Source organism: Pituophis catenifer, unplaced genomic scaffold (genome assembly GCF_029215685.1).
Source record: "Pituophis catenifer annectens isolate HBS135680 unplaced genomic scaffold, rPitCat1.0.hap2 SCAF_7, whole genome shotgun sequence".
Classification (NCBI taxonomy): domain Eukaryota; kingdom Metazoa; phylum Chordata; class Lepidosauria; order Squamata; family Colubridae; genus Pituophis; species Pituophis catenifer.
The window spans coordinates 23,643,046-23,649,923 of record NW_027256887.1 but is presented as its reverse complement, the minus strand read 5'-3'; positions in this window follow the sequence as shown (position 1 = coordinate 23,649,923).

Here is a 6,878-nt window from a genome sequence, read left to right as displayed (position 1 = left end):
CAATTTTTTGTACTTACTTTCATTTCCCAAACATGATATGAGAGAATATGAGTTGTTTATTGCATTCATGCCCCTTTTTTTTGTGTTCGCAGAAGTGTGTTTACCCCCTCTACAGGCTGTGGGTGATGGTGCAAGGGAGATATTCTCAATCTCCAATGCTTAGAAACATTGCCAGTTGTTATTGCCTTTCTTTTGGGGTGGGGGGCGGTGGGGGAGAGGAAGGATGCCCTAATGAATAAGTCATTCAAATAGGAATGACCTTGAATTCTAATGAATTGCTCATCATCTTAGAAGTACAATTTCTAGCCCTTAAAAAATCAAGTTTGAATGGTATTGCAGGTGTAATATCAGAAGTCAGAAATATTGCTGATTGCATGTTCAGTTGCAAAAAATATGACTTTAATGCTCCCCATCTTTTGCAGAAGCAGTATAAGAACATGTCCACATGTTTTGTTAATTAAACAAATTAAGTTTATTATAGAATAAAACAGAAGGATAGAATAATTTAGATTTCATAAACAGAATGTACAACAGTAACAATGAATTTCCTTTTGATAAATAGCTACCAATGGCAAGATCCATACTTATCAAGTGTACCCAATGCCTTATGCTTAGCCATGGGTTTTTCTCTTAAAAGAGCCTTGTCCTGCCAATATGATTATGTGGTTAATATTTAGATGGGAGATTACTAAGAAATTGCAGAATTTTCTGGCTAGATTGGGAAGTGTAAATTATTTCCATATTGCTGCCAAAGAAATGTCATAGATATATTCAGAGAAGTCACAAGAAAGCCACCTTTACATTTTACCTTTTGTCATGTCATAAACAACTTTGGGTATTTTTCAAAATAAACACACACACAGTAGTGCTCAACAGGAAGAGTAGGATTCTAGATTGGTAGTTTGAAAACTCTGCATTATTTTATCCATTTAAAATTTATTATATCTTAAAGAACATAATATCCCTTCAAGGCACTGCCCAAGATAAAATGCAGAACAAAAAATGTATTAAATAATTAATATAAACCATCTGTACCTATTTTATGTTATACTTATACCATAGATACACATAATGTTCAAACACTGTGCTACTATATAGATATTGTTTTACAAACCTCAACTTTTAGAAATAAAAAAATGTATGAAACATAACTTGGGCAGCTGAAATTGAAGATTGAAATTGAAGATTCACGTGTATAGGTGAAATAGCACTGACATTTTCAAATGTATTGCTTCTTGGAATACTTCAAGGTTTAGAATAGTCATTTTCAATTTCATTTATGAAGACAATAGTAACAAAACAGAAAAGTTAGCCACTTGTATCATTACCATTAAGGAAACAATGGGGCAATTATGTGCTCTTTGATATTTTCTATGACAGTTGACAAGATTAGCAAGGCTTTAGGAATTTATATATTTAGATATATTTTAATGTTGATATTTTTGTGGACATTAAGGATAGCTGCTGAATGTTATGTCACAACTTTTGTTGTCAGGAGAAATGCAAAGATGGACTGCTACATACAATTCCAGAATGAAAGGGAATATATAAACCCAAAGAATAAAAGCAAATGTTCTACATTAACTACAGCAACATTTCTTAAACTTCTTTTTTCTCTCAGAACCCCTTCACACTTTTAAAAATATTAGAGGATCGCAAAAAAGCTTTGTTTTTATGGGTTACATTTATTGATATTTACTGTATTCAAAATTTAAATTGATGCATTTTCTGCTATTGTTTTTCATACCGTTTCCCTCAAAATAAGACATCTCCTGATAATAAGCCCAATCAGGCTTTTGAGCGCATGCATAAAATAAGTCCACCCACCCACCCCGGAAAATAAGCCCGCCCTAAAAATATTTAAATGCATGTGCAGCCGGTCCCCGCCATTTCCTCTGGTTTCTTCCATGCGCCCCAAAATAATAAGACTTCTCCGAAAATAAGGCCAAGTGCTTATTTCGGGGTTCAAAAAAAATAAGACAGGGTCTCATTTTCGGGGAAACTTGGTAATTATTTGCTGAGATTTTAATATAGTATTGTTTTTTAACATAAACTGGCAAATAATTTTGATTTCCCTGACCTGCTGATAATTTCTTGGGAATCCCCTAAGGGTCTTTAACCACACTTTAACAAACACTGAACTATAGTGGTTCAATGTGCCAACACACAAATATGGCACATAAATAAATTCTTTACTGCTTATTAAACATCGGAAGTGCAGTAATATTTCATCTCTAGATGTGAAGCACTAAAACATGTAGTTATGATGATATATTAACTTTCAGTCTCAATTTACTTGGGGATGAGCAATTTAAATGCACTTTATTAATAAGGTAAAGAGCCTGGAAGATAGGTTATCAAAAAGTCACACACCTCTATGAAGTGGCAACACAGAAGAACCATTGTTATATCTAGGCATTAGAGCATATTTTGATTTTCCTTCATTTTAAGAAAAGTCTAAAGTTTAGATCTCATTGTGAGCTAGCCTGCTTATTTTCCACGTTTGCTTTCTGAACAAAGCAGGTGGGAGCAGGGGAGCAATCTTCACATAGCTTCAAAGCTTTTCCCACTGTGAAAGTCTCAGACTTTCAATTCCTATCCCAGGGTCATGTGCCAGCCAGCCAAGGTCAGGTCTTGCAGTCTTCTGACCAGAGCAGGGCCATGAAGTCATTTTGATAAAACCTGTAAGGTTGTTATTAGGGGAGAGTGCCTGGAACAGAAGCTAGCCTTAGGTACTGTTGACAAATTGGCCACCCATTCGGTCATCCCTGCTGTCTTTATTAAGGAGCTCTGAAAGCCTGTAAGAGATTTGTGTATTATCTAGCATTATGCATGCTTTTTATGTTATGCTTCTAACTCTGTTTGAGCTAGAGGATCCAGATTGTTGGGGACAATATGCTGACTCTGTAAACCGCTTAGAGAGGGCTGTAAAGCACTGTGAAGCAGCATATAAGTCTAAGTGTTGTTGTTGTTGTTATTAATACTAAAGCTTAAAATCACTTTATTCACTGGTATGCTTATTGTCTCTGGATCCAAAAGGACCATTTGCTTGGGCATCTGATCGCTGCCCTGACATTTGGCAAAACACACTATCATGACATTTCTGAATAAACTTTTTTATTTCTCCTTTTCGGTTCTTTATTGTAGTATTTATAACTTGAACATTGCAATAGGCTAAAAACTAAAAGTAACATTTTGAGTTAATAAAAATGTTGTTTTATATTAACCAGTTTGAGCTGTCTGGATAAGCACAAAAACCAGAAAATGTTCTGTGGTAATACCATGGTATCTGAATATCCTCTTCTGGAAAACATGGCAAGCACATTGCTAGATTTTAAGAAATCCATAAGTACTTGCATTGCAGCCTATATTGGGAAATTACATAGAGCTGTGTTGTATCAAATACTGATGGGCGACTGTAATTTCTAAATTTTGTTTTAATGCTACCTTACCTTACTGATATTTTAAACTATTGAATGCTTTTACTCATAGTTGTATTTTGCTATTGGTATTGCACACATTGGCTTCTCTATTGGAATATATAACCTGAAAACAAAAGTAGAAATCTATAAATTAATAATGAAGTTATACATGTAATACAATATACTATGTGTTATCAATAATGTTTTAAACTTGTGCTGAGAGTATATTTACATTCTACTTGTCAAATTATCCTCTAAATAGTTTTAAATAGATAGACATGTATGTAGAGGAATTTTTAGCCCTTTTTTGCAAGATGAAACTTTTACAAAACATCCCAAAATGGTTTTTGAAAGTTCTTGCAATTTCAAGTTATTTTTTATGGCAGAATGAGCAAGTAGACTGCAGCTTCACCAGTAAAAATACAAAGGTCTAATAACCATGTGAATGTCATTCTTTCAATATGAGACCAAAGTGACTTGCATATCTTTTATTCTCATTTTTTTATTTTGTAGAAAGTCAGCACCCACCCTCCTAGAAGAATGAAATATTTTGAGTAATATTAAAAAAGGCAGAATATTATATTTCCCTAAATGAAAAATTGAGAAACACGTTTTTTTTAGAGCAGTGTTTCCCAAAGTGTGGTATGCGTACCCCCAGGGGTACGGGAAGAGTTTGGTGGGGGTACGCGTTGCACCGGAGTTTGGTGGGGATCACGTGGGAATATCCACTGCACCGTGCTTAGCTGCGCCCACAGAACAAGGAAAGACATTAAGTCGAAAAAAAGGAACAGACTATTGGACGTGAAACCGCATCTCAGATTAAAATTAACAACCAGGGAACCAAATTATGATGATCTGTCATTTCAATATAAACAATTTCATCCTTCTCATTGAATCAAATAAATGTTCTTTATAATATAACTTTCGTTTATTTTGTGTATGTACCAAAAAAAGAAAAAATAAATATATTTTGATTTTTATTAAAGCATATGTTTTTTATGAGGGGTACTCAACGTTACGAAAATTATAGAAGGGGTACACATATGTCAAAAGTTTGGGAAACACTGTTTTAGAGGCAGGAAGCAGACTCAGTCTTTCTTAATAGCCCCCAGCAGATGTTTTGTGTCCATTAAGAAAGATTGGGCCAGCCTATTCAGAAACCAGCCCTAGTCTCCCTGCCCCCAAGTAGAAACTGAGGAGGCAGCTTTTAGAAATGCGTATTTGGTAATCCATTCAAGACAGGATATTTTGAAACTCGCTGCAGCAAAGTCTGAACAAAGGCAGAATGGTATGATTAGCCTTCACTCAAGATCCTGTTGGAAGAAATTCCATCTGGGTTCAGTTCCAAGTGAGAAGACAGACACTGGAAACATGGAGACTGCTTGGAAAGATAGTTTAATGGTGGACAGGACTACATGGTTTGAGGTCCTGGGCAAAAAGAACACATGGGTGATAGAGGGAGAGATTTATGCCCTCTCTTGGGCCCTGCCTTCGAGTTTCCTGTGCCTGGCTGAATCTTGCTGGGTGATATAATCTTCCCAGGTGCCATATGCTAAGATGGGTAGAGGGTTAATCCTATTATGTCCTTAGGGTGAAGGTCTTTTGTGTTGTAGACAAGCTGGCCCAGCCTTTTGTCTTGTAAATAACCAAAGTATCTGCTGAGGGCAGTTAAAAAAGTATGATAACAGTTGTCTAAGACATGCTTAAGTTTCTCAGATAGCACTTGCTCAGCCATCATTAAAATTTTCAGGCTTACTGGCTAATTTATAAACAGTGATGTCTTGTAGCTTATAACAAACTACTGAAAACTGCAAGTAATTTGAACAGACTCAATAGCAGATGATTTTTCACATAGAAATGTATGGATAACTGCTTCAGTCAGACAAAAGCAATTCAGACCCAAAGGCAAATCATTTTTCTATCCTCTCATTCTTTAAATTATTTGAAGCCACACATTCATTTTCAGAAATAGCCCTACAAAATATACTGCATCAGAAAAAAACATGCATTTGATTCCAAGCAATTTAGCTTCATTCTTCAACCACTCATTTGTATGATGTTCTTTGTTTAACATCATCACTAATTTGGTATAGTAGTTTATGGAGAGCGCTCATGATCCCATAGTTTGTATTGTATTTTAGAATAATTTCCCAAATACCTTTATTCACGATCAGCTGAGTTAGAAATCCAGTAGCTTGGTCCAACTTCATAGCAGAGCCAAGGTTATATATTTCACAATTTTGAGCTTTCAGAACACCACAACAGCTCTGCCTTCAAAATGACTTTGAAAAGACGACATACTAATTATGAATGGAAACTGGAGCAGCAATACTACAAAATACATGAAATTAGCATCAGCTTGCAGGTGGCTGCCTTAAATCAGTATTCAGGGACACTCAGGAATGGAATCTATCAGTACTTAGTGAAAATTATTTTCTTTTGCTCTAGTGTTTGGTAGCTGGCCAGAGGTAACTCTTGATTGCTGGTTTTAACAGAAACAGAACTTAAATAATGCAAAAATAGATATGTACTTTAGTATTTCCTGTCTAGTTTTGCCACTCTTAAGCATCTCCTTTAGAGCATACATTTTATTTTAATTTAGTGCTGAGAAGTATATCACAAAACACAGGGGCTTGTTTAAAAATAAGAATGTTTGGTTTAGGACAGTGATGGCTAACCTTTTCCGGACCGAGTGCCAAAGCCCACATTAGCATTTGACATTTAACCCCCAAAATGCAATGCACAGCGGGCCACGCGCATGCGCCCCCCCTATGCGCGCATTGCCCCCATGCATGCACGGCAGAGACCAGACCAGTTGGCCTGTGGGAGGCGTGCGCACATGCACAGCAGAGCTGAACTGGGGTGATAGCTTGCATGCCCACAAAAAGGGCGCTGCGTGCCATCTCTGGCACATGTGCCATAGGTTTGCCATCACGGGTTTAGGATAACCCTCTTCTTGTAGTTATTTCCCATATGCAGTTAGTGAGAAGCAGAAGCTACAAGCTCATGATGTATTTTTAGTATTACTATCTTCACATCAGACAAAACATTAATAATTTAACTTACAATTTGTAACACGCACAGCTGCATGTTTTCCTACTGGACTCCATATTGAGATCTTGGGAAATCAAGATTGACCACAGCATGCCAGTGGTCAAATGATAAGGGAACAAATGATAAGTCATATCTCCTCCATGACTAAATTCCCCAATTCTGGAGGAGAAAATCCAGTATTTCCTATTGCCCTTTAAGGAATTATTGGACTATTGTAATAATAAAGGGCTTAAGACACCATTTATGTTTATTTCTCTATCATTTATACAGATTGTCTAGAATATTTTCATCATAGATGAAAAAATATGGCAAAGACCACCTGTGTAGAATAGCTAGGAGAAAATAAGAAAATAAAAATGAGTCAGTTAAGAAATTTTAGCTCTGCCTTAATGAAAGCGTGGA